Source organism: Amblyraja radiata, chromosome 29, assembly GCF_010909765.2.
Source record: "Amblyraja radiata isolate CabotCenter1 chromosome 29, sAmbRad1.1.pri, whole genome shotgun sequence".
Lineage (NCBI taxonomy): Eukaryota > Metazoa > Chordata > Chondrichthyes > Rajiformes > Rajidae > Amblyraja > Amblyraja radiata.
This window is the reverse complement of record NC_045984.1, coordinates 15,008,762-15,026,984: the sequence shown is the minus strand read 5'-3', so window position 1 is coordinate 15,026,984 and position 18,223 is coordinate 15,008,762. Positions and strand designations below refer to the sequence as shown.

At 47.2% G+C, this 18,223-nt stretch overlaps 1 protein-coding gene across 40 annotated transcripts in view; it reads right to left on the bottom strand.

Annotated features, from left to right (window-relative positions):
- Positions 1-17,193, bottom strand: part of LOC116989340 (receptor-type tyrosine-protein phosphatase S-like) — a 394,665-nt gene extending 377,472 nt beyond the window's left edge. For 39 of the 40 annotated variants that reach the window (XM_033046611.1, XM_033046631.1, XM_033046612.1 and 36 more), the window contains exon 1: positions 17,036-17,192. The gene's annotated coding sequence lies outside the window, so the exon portion shown is untranslated. Of the gene's footprint in view, positions 1-17,035 lie in introns of all 40 variants that reach the window. The other variant, XM_033046622.1, reaches the window with a different exon arrangement.
- Between the last annotated feature and the right edge of the window lie 1,030 nt (positions 17,194-18,223).

The following is an 18,223-nucleotide window of genomic DNA, read 5'->3' as shown; positions in this document are numbered from 1 at the left end:
ACTGGAGCTCACTGTGAGCAGTTTGGCTGCTGCATTTCCAATGATTAAACAAAACTATATTTCAAACAGACCTTTATTTGCCATTAAGTGCTGTGGGTTGTAAAATGCATACTATATATTAAATTCAATTAGTCTCAGTGTTTGTCGCATTGACACAAAAGATGCTTGTTCCTACACTGGGTTATTCGAGGGATTGTGCCTTGTTCTGCACACTTCAGCTACTGGGCTTGCCTGCCAAAATTCAGTCAATTATAAATACAACTCCTTGACTATAAAGTGTAGATATGAGAAAGTGCAGATGCTGGTTTATATATTTTTTTAAAAAGGGTGGCAAAGTGTTAGAGTAACTCAGCAGGGCAGGCAGTATCACTGAAGAACATGGATAGGTGATATTTTTGGTCAGAACTCTTCTTCTGAAGGTTCGCTGAGTTACTCCAACACTTTGTGTCTTTCCTTGACTATAAAACGGCAAGATACTCAAAGGAAGGATGTGGCAATGTAATTAAATTACAGTAGACCCAATCCCAGCTATGTTCTATGTTTGATGTATTGAGGAGAGAGTTGGATATAGTTCTTAGGGCGAACGGAATCAAGGGATATGGGGAGAAAGCAGGAACGGGGTACTGATTTTGGATGATCACCCATGATCTTATTGAATGGCGGTGCTGGCTCGAAGGGCTGAGTGGCCTAGTCCTGCACCTATTTTCTACGTTTCTATGTGCAAATCAAACATTTCACACTTGTTTCAATGCGGGTGTGGTGATATCCGTCATTGGTGGTAACTGGACTGGGTGCGATTTGCCCTAGTGAGGTCGTCCAATGGTCTACTGGCGACATTGGTCAACTTGATTATATTACCAACCATCCCTGCCTCACCAACAGAAATCAGAGCAATAAAAACAACACGATAAAAACACACAGCAGGTCAAGCAGCATTGTGGAGAGAGAAACAGATAATGGGCCTGTCCCACTTACGCAACTTTTTCGGCGACTGCCAGCACCCTTCATAGGTCGTTGCAGGTCAGCGAAATTTTTCAACATGTTGAAAATTCAGCGGCGACCAGAAAGACGCTATGACTCTTTGGGCGACTGAGGAGGCTACTCACGACCATACAGGCGACACCCTGACGACATGTCGCGGGGTGAAGCCAGTGTGGTAGTGAGTAGTCGCCCAAAGAGTCATACCTTGTTCTGGTCGCCGCTGGATTTTCAACATGTTGAACATTTTCGGCGACCTGTAACGACCTATGACGGGTGCTGGCAGTCGCCGAAAAAGTCACATAAGTGGGATAGGCCCATAGTGATTCGTGTCAGAAACACTCAGGTCTCAAAATGAGCAAAACCTGCTGCAAGTTGACTAGATGTTTTTGAAAGGAGCCATGCAGGTTGCATGTCACCATTATAATTGAGGTGAAGACTCTTTGCATCTTCCCCTTTGCTCTACCTATTGAACTAGAGTTTGACTTGATTGTATGTATGTATAGTATTATCTGATCTGATACAGTGAAAACCTTTGTTTTGCATGCTACCTCGGTACATGCGACAAAAATAAACTCGAAACTAAACCATATTGTCACATGTACTGAAATATAATGAAAAAAAATTGTTTACATGCTATCCAGTCAAATCGTGCTATGCATGAACATTGAAACCAAACACATGTACAACAGGCAATGCAAAGAGAACAATACCAATATAATGTTACAGCATTATAGCATTACAGTTATAGAGAAAGCACAGCATTTTAAAAGTGCAAGAGCTGCAATGGGGTAGGTTGGGATATCAGGATAATACCCAAGCTTATGGGAGGACTGTTCAGTGTCTTGTAACAGTGGGGCAAAGAGCGATTCCCGAATCTGGTGGTACGCGCTTTCAAGCTTTTGTATCTTCTGTCCGATGAGAGAGAATAGAAGAGGGAATGACGGGGGCCGCACGCGGTAAATGGCCCTCGATTAAGTTGGAATTTTCCCTTTTTGCAACGAGCCTGGGAGCTATCTTGTAAAATAGGATCATTGACGCTTCCCATTCTGTTCTGCTCAGCATGGCCACTGCGCTATAGCAACGGAGGACGTAAAACTTCAGCCACATGGGGAGCGTTTGTGCTCCTTCCCCCTTCGATGTGGCAGTGTGAGAACACAACCACGGTGGATTGTAAATGCCCCGTTACACAGGAGAAGTGGTGACTGATGGGCTGGCCTCTGCCCTGACCAGATGACCTTCACCAGGAGGCAGTCGACTATGTCAAGCCTCCAGCAATTAAGTCCCTGTCAATGTTCACTGATGTAGCGAGGCCGGGAATCGGCTGCTACAGCCTTTGTTGAATGTTAGTAATCTCGTGTCTGCAGATAGCAGCTGGGCTGCTTATATCAGCATGACTATTCAAGGTTTGTAAATGCAGTTGTACTCTTAACTGCAGTCCCAATATTTTACTCAACAGTTTTGCCCAACACCTTGAATCTTGCAGCTGCAGAATAGTTTAAACCGCTTATCCCTCGCCACTTCAGCGAGATGCAATCTCTTGATTGTTCCTCTAAAACGGTCGGTGCAACAGATCATTAATCAATACTGTAAGTACTACAATTCGGGCTCTCAAGGTGGTGGAAGTTGCAGGGGAGATTCCCACTCGGCTAATCCCCAAGAACTGTTCAGCTCTCCCTGACCAGCCTGTTAAACAGAATCAGCATCTCAGACTCGTGTGGTCAATTGTGGTGTTTTCAGAAATTGAAGATGTGATCCCTGCAGTGAGCGAGGGTATTAAAAGGTGTGCACACAATTAAAAAAAACATTTAATTCTTTTTCTTTGAATGCTTTTCCAAAAAAACACTGCAGATGACTGTGTTATTGTGCCCATCTCTCTCTCTGCATTTAGACTTTACTTTAGAGATACAGCGTAGAAACAGGCACTTTGGCCCAAAGAGTCCATGCTGATCAGCGATCATCTCGTACACTAGCACTAGCCCTACACAAAAGGGCCAATTTACAATTTTACCAAATCTGATTAACCGACAAGTTTGTACGTCTTTGGAGTGTGGAAGCAAACTGGAGCATCAGGAGAAAACCCAGGTGATCACAGGGAGAACGTACAAACTGTGTATGGACAACATCCATTGTCAGGGTTGAACGCGAGTCTCTGGCAGACGTCCGCAGCACAGGCAGTAACAGAATAGTCCGCCATGGTGGGCTGCCCAATCCCTCTCACCTAGAATGGTGCAGGCAGAGGATCCTGCTACACACAGGCATCATTCTGGCGTAAAGTTAAAGATAATGGCCCAATTAACTCCTGGACTGTTTGCAGTTTAGTTTATTGTCATGTGTACCGAGGTACAGTGAAAAGCTTTTGTTGCGTGCTATCCAGTCAGTGGAAAGACAATACGTGATTACAATCGAGCCATTTACAGTGTATAGATACACAAAGGAGTAACTTTTAGTGCAAAGTAAAGCCAGCAAAGTCTGGTCACAGATAGTCCGAGGGTCACCAATGTGGTAGATAGTAGTCCTGCACTGCTCTCTGGTTGTGGTAGGATGGCTCAGTTGCCTAAAAACAGCTGGGAAGAAACTGTCCTTGAATTTGGAAGTGTGCGTTTTCACACTTCTATACCTTTTGCCTGAGGGGATAGGAGAGAAGAGGGAGTGGCCAGCATGCGACTCGTCCTTGATTATGCTGCTGGCCTTGCCGAGACGGAGTGAGGTATAAATGGAGTCAATGGAAGGGAGGTTGGTTTGTGTGATGGTCTGGGTTGCATCCACTGGATCCCTACTGTGATGGTCTGGGTTGCTGCCTCCCTGGATCCCTACTCATGGCCAATCCCCAGTGGAGGCCCGACAACATATAATCTTATGCGCAGGCTGACAGGGAAATGTCAAGAGTTTTTTTTGGAAGGTGCGTCCTATGAAACTCCTGCCTGAGGAATGAGAGAAGCCCAGAGCCAGAGAGGTAGAATCATCAGAAGCTGATGAGAAAGTGAGAAACATAGAAGAATAAGAAACAAGAACATTAACACGGAGAGTCATACGTATATGGAACGAGTTTTCAGAGGAAGTGGTTGAGGCAGGTACAATGCAACGCTTAAAAGATATTTGTACAGGTACATGGATAGGAAAGAGTTGTAAGGATATGGGTCAAACATGAGCAAATGGGACTAGCGTAAATGGGCTTCTTTCTCAGCATGGATGAGCTGGTCTGAAGAAGGGTCTCGACCCGAAACGTCACCCATTCCTTCTCTCCAGAGATGCTATCCTGCCTGATCCCTCTGAGTTACTACAGCATTATGAGCTGTGTGCTGTATTCCCATATTCTAACAGGAAAATGGGATAGAGCATAAACTAGCATGGACCCAATGGGCTGAATTGCCGGGCGCCTATGTTGTAAAGAGACATGGAGAATAGGATTGGAAAGGGGCGAGGGGAGGTGCAGGGTGTAGAACAGACAGCGAAACAAATCCAATTAAAAAAAAATCACGAGGACAAATCGCCGAGTTCCACCAACGAAACAAAGAGGCTGAGCCAGGCCGACTCAATCCTGGCTCATTGCAGCAGCAATTTTTATTCATTAAACCTGTTAATCGAGGAGAGTTAATGAAGACTTAAAGGATAATAGCCGCGTTGGCGAAGACTTTATTGCTCTGAAGGCACCAGTTCACTGTAGCGGAGAATGGGAAGCGGTGGCAGTCCTTGTGTGGGCTACTGAAGCGTGTCGCCAGCAGCTGCCACGGCGACACAATGATTAATCGATTACTTCTACTGGTGTCGGGTTAACAGAGATCCATGGGTGACTTTCAGTCCCTTCCCACCTCGGTTGCTGCTCTGGTTATTTCCGTTCATCAAAAGGTGACGGACTCAAAAGGGAGGAGTGTCCGAGTGCTGCAAATCGCCACTGATACATTCAATGGGCTTGTGCGCACTGTTTTGTTTTTTTAGCTTAGAGATATGGCGCAGAAACAGGCCCTTCGGCCCACCGAGTCTGCGCCGACCAGCGATCGCCGCACACTGACACTACCTTACACACACACTAGTGAAAATATACGATTTTACCAAAGCCAAATAGCTGACAAACCTGTACATCTTTGGAGTGTGAGAGGAAACTGGAGCTCCCGGTGAAAACCCATGGGGTCATGGGGAGAGCGTACAAGCTCCGTACAGACAGCACCTGTAGTCAGGATCGAACCTGGGTCTCTGGCGCTGTAAGACAGCAACTCTACCACTGCGCAACCGTCATCCAGGAAGCACAGCATTGATGCAGCTACAACAGGCTGCACCCCTCCGCTTTATTCTCACTGCTGGTGCAGTCTGTGTGGAGTTTGCATGTTCACCCTGCGATAGAATGGGATTCCTCCTGTTTTTTTCCTTCATCCCAAACAAGTGTGAATCGATCGGTTAATTGGCTGCTGGTGCAGTCAGTCAGATCCTCGTGAGTTGGTAGAATCTGGGGACATGTTGATGGGAATGTGGGGAGAATAAAACTGGAATAGTGCGAATAGGTGCTTGACAGTTGAATTAGTTTTGTTTAAGAGAGTGTTTTAGACATACAGCATGGAAACGGGCCCTTTGGCCCACTGAGTCCATGCCGACCATCGATCACCTATTCCCTAGTTCCATGTTATCTCACTTTTGCATCCTAGACACTAGGGGCAATTTACAGAGGACAATTAACCAGCAAACCAACAAACGTCTTTGCAATGCGAGAAGGAACCAGATCACGTGGGGGAAAATAACCCTCGCGGCCACAGGCAGAACGTGCAAAATGCACACAGACAGCAGATGTAATCAGGATTGAACCTGGGTCTCTGGTGCTGCAAGACAGCAATTCTACCGCTGCGCCACTGTGCTGCCCCTAGGCTGTTTTGCCCCTGCCCCTCCACCTCAACTGGGGTATATCAGGAGTCTCTCCACATATGCTGCTTGACCTGCTGAGTCTTTTCAGCATTCTTGGATTTCCAGCATCTACCGCTTTTTAATTGTCAGTATTGTACTGAGCAGAGCTCTCTTCAATACTTGACTGACAAGGGGACATTACGGATTCTGAAACTTTCAGGTCAAGAAATCCCTGGATTGTGCAGATGGGTAAATCCTGTCAGTCAACATTCTGCTTTCTTGGTACTCTTAACTCCATTCTGTTCTCACCTATTGCACACTGCAGTGACGGGACCAACCCAGTGTTGCTGTGTGGCTCCATGCTGGGATGCTGGGAGTTCAGGGGGTCACAAATCAACACTGCTTTTCCAACTTTAATTGGTGCCAAAGGATTAGAGTGAGCAGGAAAAAAAAGAAGCTGTTTCTACACGGTAATCACGTCAAGAGCGAGAGAGACACCCTCTCCACACTGTGGTGTGGCAGAGTGTGGAAGGAACTGCAGATGCCGCTTTAAACTGAAGATAGACACAAAAGCAGGAGTAACACAACAGGTCAGACAGCACCTCTGGAGAAAAGGAATAGGTGACGTTTTGGGTGGAGACCCATCTTCAGACTGTGTTGATGAATCTGTGACTAGATATTGTGTACGCCTGTGAAAGAGAAAGAAAGGGACTCACAAGAGGGGAGACAATGCAAGGTTGGGAGGTAAACAACGTACACACACACCATTTGAGATGGGCAAGGGGTCAGAGGGGCAGAGGGTGTGAATGACATAGGAAAGTGAGATACATTGCAAGTGATAAAGAGGAGGAAAATCCTCGTCAAAAAAAGCAGAGTTCCGATGCACAAGAAAGGTCTGTGTAGGTAGAAGATTAACCAGGTGAAATGCTTCCACACTGTTGTAAATGCTGGGAATTAAGTTCAAGATCAGTGAATGTTTCCTTATCCAAGTAGTTTATTCCAGAAAGCTTAGAGATGGTTTTTCTACTTTGGCCACTTCAAAGCCATTGCATCAAAAATCCAGACCAACGTCCAAAGCCCAAGGTCCACATTTTGTTCCACGTGGCCAGCTTCAGATTATAGCACGAAATATTTGACTCAGCTTGTTCAATCTTTCCGCTCATCTGTAACCTCTTAGATCTAAAGAAGGGTCTCGACCTGAAACGTCACCCATTCCTTCTATTCATAGATGCTGCCTGTCCCGCTGAGTTACTCCAGCATTTTGCACTTACCTCTCCGATAGTGGCTTGCAAAGTTAAGGATTGCAAAGGGAATGGGGTACAGAGCATGAAAATAGGATTGAATGCACACTGGGGAAAATTAAAATAAAGGCCTACTGGGAATCTCAACCTTTGATTGCATCTCAGAGCACCCTCTAACATGCAGTGATGCGTCACCCTCAAGACAGTGGCACGTCACCCAGTAGTACACAACAGAACCAATTCCGCGCGGACAGTATAAAATCATGAGAGGAATAGATTGGGTAGAGATGCACAGAGTCTCTTGCCCACAGTAGGTGAATCGAGGACCAGAGGACAAAGGTTAAGGTGAAGGAAAAAGATTTAATAGGAATCAGAGGGGCATATTTTTCACACTAAAGATAGTGGGTGTATGGAACAAGCTGCCAGAGGAGGTAGTCCAGACAGGGACTATCCCAATGTTTAAGAAACAGTTAGACAGGTTCATGGAAAGGACAGGTTTGGAGGGATATGGGCCAAATGCAGGCAGGTGGGATTAGGGTAGCTGGGACATGTTGGCCGGTGTGGACAAGTTGGGCTGAAGGGCCTGTTTCCACATTGTATGACTATGACTAACTCAGCTGGCAAACAGCCCCGTCCATCTCCTCAGCCTGGCTTGAAGAAGCGAGAGAAGCTCTGATGACGTTAGTCCTTCTGTTTGTGCTTTCTCTCCTCCGCGGCGAGCCCCAGGTGGCTGCGAGGGCCCTGGGGGTGAAGGATCGGCACGCAAACGACAACCTTGGCAATGGAAACCTTCTCCACTCCATGGGGAGATGGGAGCCTCGCTGGTGATGTCTTTGCCCGCAAGCAATGACTCACCGCCCCTGTCCATTTAATTATCGTGAGTGCTTCTCCTGCATCACCTGGCTCGGATGCTTTTCCGCTCGCTTACTCAGACCACCTGCATCATTGCGATATCTGGCCCTCTCTGTGTGATTAAAATGACAGGTTAAAATACCAGCCCTTTGCTGCAGTGCGGTGCAAGGACATCTCAGTGGCGTCACGTTGAACGAGGAGAGGGAAAGACTACCTGACCGCCTTTTGATCATGGAGCAGCAGTGAACATGTGTTTCAAACTGCTCCGGTTACAAGAACACACAAACCCACGGGAGCGTTACTCTCCCCCAACACTCGAAATAAAACAGCCCCCTCATGGGAAAAGAACGACATGGATCTGTACAAAGACCCTTCTCGTGAGGTGAAAACAGGAGGCATAACTGCAACAGTCACTACAGATGACAAATGGATCCCTGCCCCAGTTTCTTGACTGCTCGAGCCTGCCGTTCTGCCCTTCAAGATGTAAAGAGGTGATGGGAGCCATTCAGTCGCCAAGGTTAGAAACCATATTGAATGGCAGGGAAGATTTGAGGGATCATGTGGCTTACCAACAGCATCCCTCTTCCCATCAGAACTGCCCCCTCCATCGACTCTTTTAAGTCGAGACTTAAAACTCATCTTTACTCTCAAGCCTTTCTTGATGTCCTCTGAGGGAGGGCTATATGTATGTATTTATGTATGTACTTAATCTATGAACCACTGTTGTATAACGTTAGTACCTCCACCAATGTAAAGCACTTTGGTCAATGAGAGTTGTTTTTTAAATGTGCTATAGAAATAAAAGTGACTTAACTTGACTTGACTTTTCTCTCATGAATCCTGATTGCACCATTTTTCTGTACCATCCTCATATCCCTTGATAGCCTTTATGTCCAGAAAATGTTCAGCCTCTGTTTTAAGTGATCTTGATGACTGAACCTCATGGCTCACTGGTATTGCTATTGTTTTATTCATGCTATTTATTTTTGATATTGTCTTTGGTTTGATATAGTCACCTGTACTGTGATATAGTGAAAGATTTGGTTTTGTATGATATCCAAGCAAATCATACCATACGCAATACCATACCATACTGTACGTACATCAGTTAGTACAAAAGAGAAAATAAACAGGGTACAGGACATAGAGAAAGTGCAGATTAAAAAAAGTGCAGGGGTTGCAGCAAGATAGATTGGACGATGGGGAATTCATCCCAAGCATAAGAGAGGTCCATTCAAGAGTCTGATAACAGCAGGAAAGATATTATTCTTGAGTTTGCCAGACAGGAAATTCAAAAGGTTCACCCACTGAGTGAATCATTTTTACCATACCTCAATCTTAAGGCTGAATAAAATAAAATACAGGATTCATACATAGCAACACCCACACAACTGCACTGTAGATCAAGACAACTCATCAAACTAAAGAACCACCATAGTAGAGCAGCCAGTACAGCTGTTGAAACAAAGAACTGTAAAACTGGAACTATCTAGACTTATACCATAGATAGACGCAAAGTGCTAGAGTAACTCAGTCAGTCAGCCAGCATCTCTGAATGAAAAAGGTCCCAACCCAAAATATCACCCATCCATTTCCTGCTGAGTTATTCCAGCTCTTTGTGTCTATCAGCCAGTACAGCCAGTGCCACACAGCTGCAGTGACCCAAGTTCAATACTGATCTCTAGTGCTGACTGCGTGGAGTTTGCACGTTCCGCCTGTTTACACGTGGGCTTCCTCCCACATCCCGAAGGCAGGTGGGTGGGTGTTCATTGGCCACAGAGTGTCCAAGGGTGCAGGTGAGTGGCAATATGGGGGAGTTGGTGGGAATAAAATAAAGTGGGAGGTGTAAATGTGCGTTCGATAGTCAACACGGGTTCCATGGGCTGCAGCGTCTGTTTCTGCACTGCCCGACTCTGTGCCTCTCGACTGCTCCTGTCATTTTGCGTGGTAATCGATTGCCGCTGTGACATCTGCAGCATGCTCGGCTGCACTGCCTCACACCTCACCCCCATTCAAGTCCCCCGCGGCCCACGGTTGCACCTCATTGCGGCAGGTTGGAGAGTTGGAAGGCACAGCCGGAGATGAGCAGGGGGTGAAAGAGCGCAGGCCACCAGAACAGGAGGGCTCTTTGTTACTCGTGATCACTGCCTCCCTTTGACTAAATGGATGAGTGATGGCTACAGCAGCAAGAGCCCCGGTACAGCGCACCCTCCATCATTTGTCAGATTACTGTCTGCTTCAGTAGCCACAGAGCAGCCAATAAGCCAGACATTCTGCATCACCACTGCCACAGACGCCATGGTAATAGCATTGAAAGGTTCAAAATTATAGGATTACGAAATTTAGCTTTAAAACCAAACAAAAAAAAAAAATCACAAAGCTTCTTAAGGTTGCAGAACCTCACCATGATATCCTGTGGAAATATTTCCCGCTATTATCCCCCAGTACGTGGACTGACATCAGGACACAAGGCATCCATTAACCACTGCCTGGCCAAATATTCATAACACTGAAAGTATTGAGTGTCACGAGCTGTTTGACGGTGGAGACCATCACACGATCCTTGCACTTCCACAACAACCATAGAGGTACCCGAACCAGCAGGCTTCCGTCAGGGGAGAGATCAGTGTTCATTCTCACCAACCAATGCTAGGTCAGAGACCATGCGGACAATCTGGCTGGGGACATGGCTAATGCCACAAGCCAGTCTGCAGTTTATGCAATCGTGCCTGGGTGCTCTGAAGAATTCACTGGCTGCATGACTTCTAAAGGCATGGTATGGAGGAGTAGCATAGTATAGGGTGGCACAGTGGCGCAGCGGTAGAGTTGCTGCAATGGTGATCATATTTCACTGTGCCAACTGGCACAAGTGACAAATAAATGTATCTTGTATTACAGTGCCAGAAAGCTAGGTTTGATCCTGACCAATGGTGCTGTCTGTGTGGAGTTTGTATGTTCTCCCTGTGACGGTGTGGGTTTTCTCCGGGTGCTCCGGTTTCCTCCAACACTAATTGTAAATTGTCCCTAGTGTGTAGGATAGTACTAGTGTGCAGGGTGATCACTGGTTGGCATGGACTCGGTGGGCTGAAGGGCCTGTTCCCTGCTGTATCACTAAACTAACTTAAAAGGTGCCATTTCATTTCTTTATAACAAATCCACCTCATCCAAATTAATAATGAGCATCATGTAGGAGTAAAAATGAGGCGTAGAAACATCACCTCTGCCAACCTGGACCAGGGAATGAATAGAGAATGCTGTCACCCAAAGCTCCCACTACTAACTGCACCTTTTGGTGCAATCAGGATTGGGAGCTGTGGATTATGACATTTTGAGAATATTCAAGGAGCTCAGTGAAACATTCAACTATGCTTGCACAAGTTGGAGCCGTGCCCTAGGTGTAGGGACCAGCGAATATAAGCAGGAGGGCAGAAGGGTGAGATGGGCATCAGGGAAACAGAAATCAATACAAATACATTGTTGTAAAGTGTCAAAATATAGTTGGGCCAAATCCTCCTCAACATATCCAAGTTTGCTTTAAAGTTCCTTCCATGACCTCAGAAGACTGCAGAGACAATGGGTTTCTTCAATACACGGCCACAGTTACGATGTAATCAAACATGGCTGCTAATTTGTGTGTGTGATCTGGAACAGCTTATTAGGAGCAGCTCAATGGATCAGGCAGCATCTCAGGAGAACATGGCCATGCGACTTTTCAGGTTGAGTTCAGAAGAGTCCTAATGCGAAGAGTCTTAACGTGAAGCATCTGAAGAAGGGTCCTGACGTCACCTATCCATGTTCTCCTGAGATGCTGCCTGACCTGCGGAGTTACTCCAGCACTTGGTGTCTACTTTTCTGCACCAGTATCTGGTGTTCCCTGTTACTAGCTTATCAGTAGGTCCTTCCTATAGCCCCACAGTCCAGCTCTGGACTGATCAATTAGGCAGCTGTCCTGATGCAAGACTTCAACCCAAAATGTTGATACTTATCTTTCCGTACAAGGATGCTACTTGACCGGCTGAGTTCCTCCAGCAGATTGTTTACAAGTGAGGTGACGTGCTGAATTTTGAACATAACTTTTGGCCTCGTAAGCCAGGTGTGCTGCTGTCGAGCCCAAACAGACAGACATGAGCAAAAGGGCATCTCAGGTCCAGTGGTGTCCCTGTCCTTCATCACAGGGCCAGGTCACTTTCACTGGGAACCACAAGCACAGACTGCTAGGGACATCCGGTGGCAGTGGCCAGTACTGCAGCCTTTCAGAAACATTCAGCAGTAGGCTTTATGATTCATGCTCAGGAAGAGATCCCATTTCCATGCCACAAATTATCACTCTTAACAACCTTTGCCCTTGGTACTTTTCCATCCTGCATGCTTTTGTGTCCCACTCCAGCATTTCAGAGGACAATAGTTTAATTTAGCAACATATTCAGCATGGACATCGTGGACCAAAGGGCTTGTGACTCTGTGCAGTACTTGCCAGACTTTGGCCTGCTTCCTCAACTGTCTTCCAGCTTTCTCCCCCCTACTACAATCAGTATGAAAAAGGGTCCCGACCTGAAAGTCGCCTATCTATGTCTTCTCCAGGGATGCTGCCTGCCCGCAGATTGCTCCAGCACTTTGTGCCTTTTTCTCTACTGCTGTACGTTCGGCTCACCCACTACGTCCCTCTCTTGCCCTCTGCACCACAATTGCCTCAATACATCCCCGTCTAGCTTTAGGAGATACTCCTTCCACTCCCCACGCCCCTCCATCCCTGCTCTGTGCCGAGAGGCTGGGCTGATGGGTCAGACACTGCCTCTGTGGTAGAAGGGAAACACCATCAGTGCACCAGCCCAAGGGGACAGGCAGGAAGGTGACAGGCCCGGCATCCACTGTGACCGGGACGGGAGCAGCAAATTCGCTGGCATTTCTGATTAACGTAGCGTACAAATTCAACAAACCTGGTTTCAGCACAACTTGACCTCAAGGAAGGCACAAAAAGCTGGAGCAACTCAGCAGGTCAGGCAGCATCTCTGGAGAGAAGGAACAGGTGACCTTTCCTGGCAATGCCGGGAGTCACTGCCCCAACCCCTGCTTGGAACTCAGCAAGGGAGAGCAATCCCAGCTCAAAGCACCCGGGCATTAACCCCAAACACCATCAGCTCAGCGCCTGGTGTCTGCTGTGTCACCGCACACTCCACAGGTCTTTCCCTGGGAGAGGGAACCCTGGGCCTAGCCCATCCCCAGAGGCTCCAGTGGGAGTCACAGAGCTGTTGATGTTCTTCCAGATGAACATCTGTAAGCAGATCATTTGCACAAGTCATTTGACACCAACAGGTGTAGGAATTCCCTCTGCCCCCCCGCAACCTCCATCCATTCTTTCCACTGATTGTCACCTTTCCTATCGCCATTTGTAATGCTGCTGATTCTGTAACGGGCATGGGCATCTCACTCACCCCCCCCCCCCCCCCCCCCACCACGCTCAGCCCACAATGTCCACCCTCACCCTGGGCACCCACTGATCCTAACACACATCCTTAGTCAGGGCACCCACTGACTCATACACCCAATCTCACCTTGGGCACCCACTGACACAATCATCCACCCTCCCTCCAGGCACCCATTGACTCAGACAACCATCCATACCCAGGACACCCACTGACAATCACCCACCCTTGCCCCAAGCATCCACCCTAACCAAGTGCATCCACTGCCCGGACAAAGAGCCACGGGCATCTTTAGGGGCACGAGGTTTCCGGTTAGCTCCGTTCGCACCGGTTCTGTAGGCCTTGTCTAACAGTCTAACATGGGTCAAACACATTGTCGATATTGACCAAGACACCGATGAGAATCCATCTGACCAGGGGATTATTAACTTCCACCAACGGTGGCAGAGCGGTCTTGAGTAAAGCCCCCACTCACCGCACCGATTATTAATATAATAACAAGGAACCGCAGGCACAAAAATGCTGGAGTCACTCCGCAGTTTCGAGCAGCATCTCTGGAGAACATGGATAGGCGACGTTTCGGGTCTGGACCCTCCTTCAGACTTCGCACCGATTAATAAACCCGTTGGCAGGTCTGAAGAAGGGTCTCGGCCCGAAGCGTCACCCATTCCTTCTCGCCAGAGATGCTGCCTGTCCCGCTGAGTTACTCCAGCATTTTGTGCCTGTCCCAGGTGTTACAGGTCCTGGGGCGTGGAACGCCCACTAATATCGGTGGAGCTTCAAGTCAGCGCTAGCAGAACAAAGTCACCGGGCCCGGGACAGGGCTGGGGTGGGTGAGGCAGGAATGGGTGGGGGAGGAAGGTGGGTGGAAAGGTCTCTTCGGCTGACCGACCAGAAACAAGCCGCTGATCCCACAACCCGCTCTCTACCGCCGGCAGCGCGGACCCGCCTGTCCTTGAGCGAGGTACAGTCTACACAAGGCGAGATATTCTCGGCATCTGCTTCCACACCAAACCCTCCACTCGGCCCCAACATCTGCCCAGCACACGGATGACGAGCTGCTATGCTAGCACTTTTTCCTCCAACGCTGTGAGATGGCTCGCTTTAAACTCCGGCTCTTGAACGGCGGAGAGACACCGACCAAGTCAGACAGAGGGCGGTGAAATATCGACTTCACTGACCATCAATTGAAATAATTAGTGACTTCATCCCGGAGGTAAAATATACTGAAGCACGACACCCGATCAATCATGGTTACCCGAAATTACTGTTTACAGTGACTGTCACGAATGTAAGGGAGCAGCTTTTGTTCCCTCCCGGCACACTGGAAACTAGTGCTAAATCTTCGGGAACACGTTTTAACTGCTTCGAAGTTCCAAAAGATAATTTTCTTTGGCTCGGAAATTCCACGGATAAACTGGCTTGTAGCTTGATTGTGTGTGTGTGAAAATGAGTGTGCGAGAGGATGTGTGTGTGTGTCTGTGTCTGTGTGTGAATATGCGTGCGTGAGGATGTTTGTGTTTGTGTGTGAATATGCGTGTGTGAGAGGATGTTTGTGTTTGTGTGAGTATATGTGTGTGTGAGTGAGAGTATGTGCGTGTACATGTGTGTGAGAGAATGTCCGTGTGTGAGTGAGAGTATGTGCGTGTCAGAAAATGCCCGTGGATGGATACCCGTGTACGTGTGCGTGAGAGAGAGAGAGAGAGAGAATGTGTGTGAGAGAATGTCTGTGACTGCCTGTGTAATTGCGAAAGTGTGTGTGTGTCCGTATATTGATGAAATGTCAGATTTGGACCACTACTTCGGTCCGTAAACAATTGTATTTTCGAATACAAATCAGGAGCTTGAGGGGGAAAAAAAGTTGCGGACACAACGTTAGGACACGCGGGGGTTAATTGCGGCACCTGTTTCAACCGATTAGGTTGTATCAGATCAGAAGGTGGATAGATAGCGAGGTGGGGAGGAGGGGATGAGAATGGGGTGGGGGAGACATTAGTCGATTGAAATCTCTAGAATCACAATCGCAATAATGAATGCCGAACCATAGCTCATTTTCATAGCGCCGTGATTTGAGGAAGAGAAAAAAAATCAATGTTAATCACATTTCTCCAATAAAGTGCAGGCTGACTTTAGCACTAAAATATCTTTCAGGAAAAGAGACTTTATTCTTCGATGATCCCCCCCTTAAACAGCGAAGAGTTGTCATTGATAGACATGTTTATATGGCTTATTAATACCGGTGTACAGATACACAGTGAAAACAAATACATCTATTTAAGTGATGCTATTCCACTCTCTCCATCCACCGCCAACGAGAGAAACCCAGCTGATTGATCCAGTGTACGAGGTCAATGGAGGCGATTCTCCAAGTCTATTTTTGCGCCAGCATTAAACGCCAGCAAACAGGAGGAGGTTCGGTTGCAGTGGGGAAGATCAAATAACACCTCATCTCCTCCGTCTAAGACAACTCGCCTTCGGCCAGAAGTTAAAAAAAAAGGAAGTGATCGCTTTCGTTGTGTACTGAGCCAGCGATCCATGTGTACACTTGATCCGTATCATTCCCTTCCTCAAAGATGAAGCCCGCACGAGTTGCATGCAATCAAGTTAATCCATCAACTCGGCCATTCTCAACAGGGAGGATTTCTACTCGGATTCTCCAGATCTTTGTTTGGTATTTTTTTTGTTAAGGGGGGGGGGGGGGGGGAATAGTCTGCCCTACCCTCCTCGCGTGTAACGATTAGCATATCTCTCTATTCACTGCTTATTTCAAGCCCTCCGGTGCTCAAAATAAAACTCAGTTTCTCTGCCGCCGCCGACCTGCAGCCCATCACCGCTAGCTAATGCAAGACCAAAACGTCAAGTTGTGCGGCAGAATCCATCCCTGGCTCAATCTCCTGTACCTAAAATATTTACGCATCGTCGACAGAGGCAACGGGACAGTGCAAGGTAAACGTTAACAAACAAATCAATAGTTAACCAATAATTAATCAAAATCAACCCTGGGTAAACCAAGTCAACATATTGTTAATTGATGCTGACTATCCAGAAGCGACCAGTGGAGTAACATCAGGGTGTGCGATTTCTTTCTCCATGCAAAGTGTTTAGGGGCGAGATTTCGCAAAACCGTTCCCTTCAATCTACTGTCTATCCTCCACAAATGGCAAGGGTCTTTCCTCTTTTCTGCAATCTGCCGGTCCATCAGCGAAGAGCACCGCTGGAGTTCATCTCCCCCTCTCCAAGATCCCGTCCCTGCACTCGTTCAGGTACAAGCGACCGTGTACCTTGCAACCCCTCGCTCACAACCTGTACAGATGCTGCTTCACCCCTTCACTCCCCCCTAGACCCCAACCACACACACACACAGGAACAGAGCGAGTCGCCACATCAGCCCAAGCACCTCACCTCCCGAGTCCTCTACGACAAAGCTATGCGCTCTGTACAAGGTCTTTCTTCAGACAAGAGTCAACCCAGTAAAAGCTCCTCCAGTACAATTCCGATCATCACCCCCCCTCCCCCGAAAAAAAAATGCATCTCCCGATCAGGGTATTGCAGTCGCTGCAACACACGAAAACCCTTGCAAAGAAACCAAGTGCAAAAAAAACCCCATCACAGCGGGGATACAAAGGGATTTAAATCCCCTCCTGCTCAAATCTCCACACAAATCAGTGCATTGCAATGGGGAAGGGAAAGAGAAAAGCAAACATTTACCTGGTGAAATATTTCTGCTTTGCCTTTACATTTTCCTGGTGAATAATCCCTTTTATGCAGCGCAGTGTAATCCCAATGTGGTTGTGTGTGTGTTGCTGCTTGCAGACTCTCCCTGCTCTCTGTGTCTCTGCCTCTCTCTCCACTCTCAGCATTAGCAGCCGCCGAGGGGTGATGTCATTCAAAACCACGGCGTCCTGACGTCCCCCGAACGCTCCCCTCCTGACGTCAGCACGCGTGCCGCACGCAGCGGGCGCGGGAAGAAAAAGTTTGGCCTCACGTGACCAAAGATCCATCTCCCCTTAAAATGATAGCCCCCTCTTAAAGTGATAGCTCCCTCTTAAAGTGATAGCTCCCCCTTAAAGTGATAGCTCCCCCTTAAAGTGATAGCTCCCCCTTAAAGTGATAGCCCCCTCTTAAAGTGATAGCTCCCTCTTAAAGTGATAGCTCCCCCTTAAAGTGATAGCTCCCCCTTAAAGTGATAGCGCCCCCTTAAAGTGATAGCTCCCTCTTAGTCATGGCTCCCTCTTAAAGTCATTAGCTCCCTATTAAAATCATAACCCCCTCTTAAAGTCATAACTCCCTCTTAAAGAGGATAGGTCCCTCTTCATCATAGCTCCCTCTTAAAGTGATACATCATTAAAGTGATAGCTCCCTTTTAAAGTGATACCTTCTTAAAGTGATAGTTCCTCTTAAAGTCATAGCTCCCTCTTAAAGTGATAGCCCTCTTAAAGTGATAGTTCCCTCTCAAAGTGATAGCTCTCTCTTAAAGTGATAGCTCGTTCTTAAAGAAGCCTTGTAGGTGGAATTAACAAACTCCATACAGATAGCACCCATAGCCAAGATCGAACCAGTGTCTCTGGCATTGTACGGCAACAACCCCACGGTTGCACCACCGTGCTGTCCTAATTAAATTATAAGAAATAAAAACACTAAGTAGCTTAGAAGTTTAACCAATCTATTGCTTCAGCATTGCAATGGTGTCTGATGTGTATATCTTCCATATACATATATATAAACTTCCACTATGACATCCCACGCTGAAGGAACTTACAAGTGTTATTTTAAGAGAATCTTTCTCAAATGAACAATATGTGCCTGTAAAATAACTTTCACAAAACAAAAACCTGTTGCCAAAACTTGAGGCTTTGAGCTATTCTGAAACTTAATTATTTCTTCTATGTAAAGTAC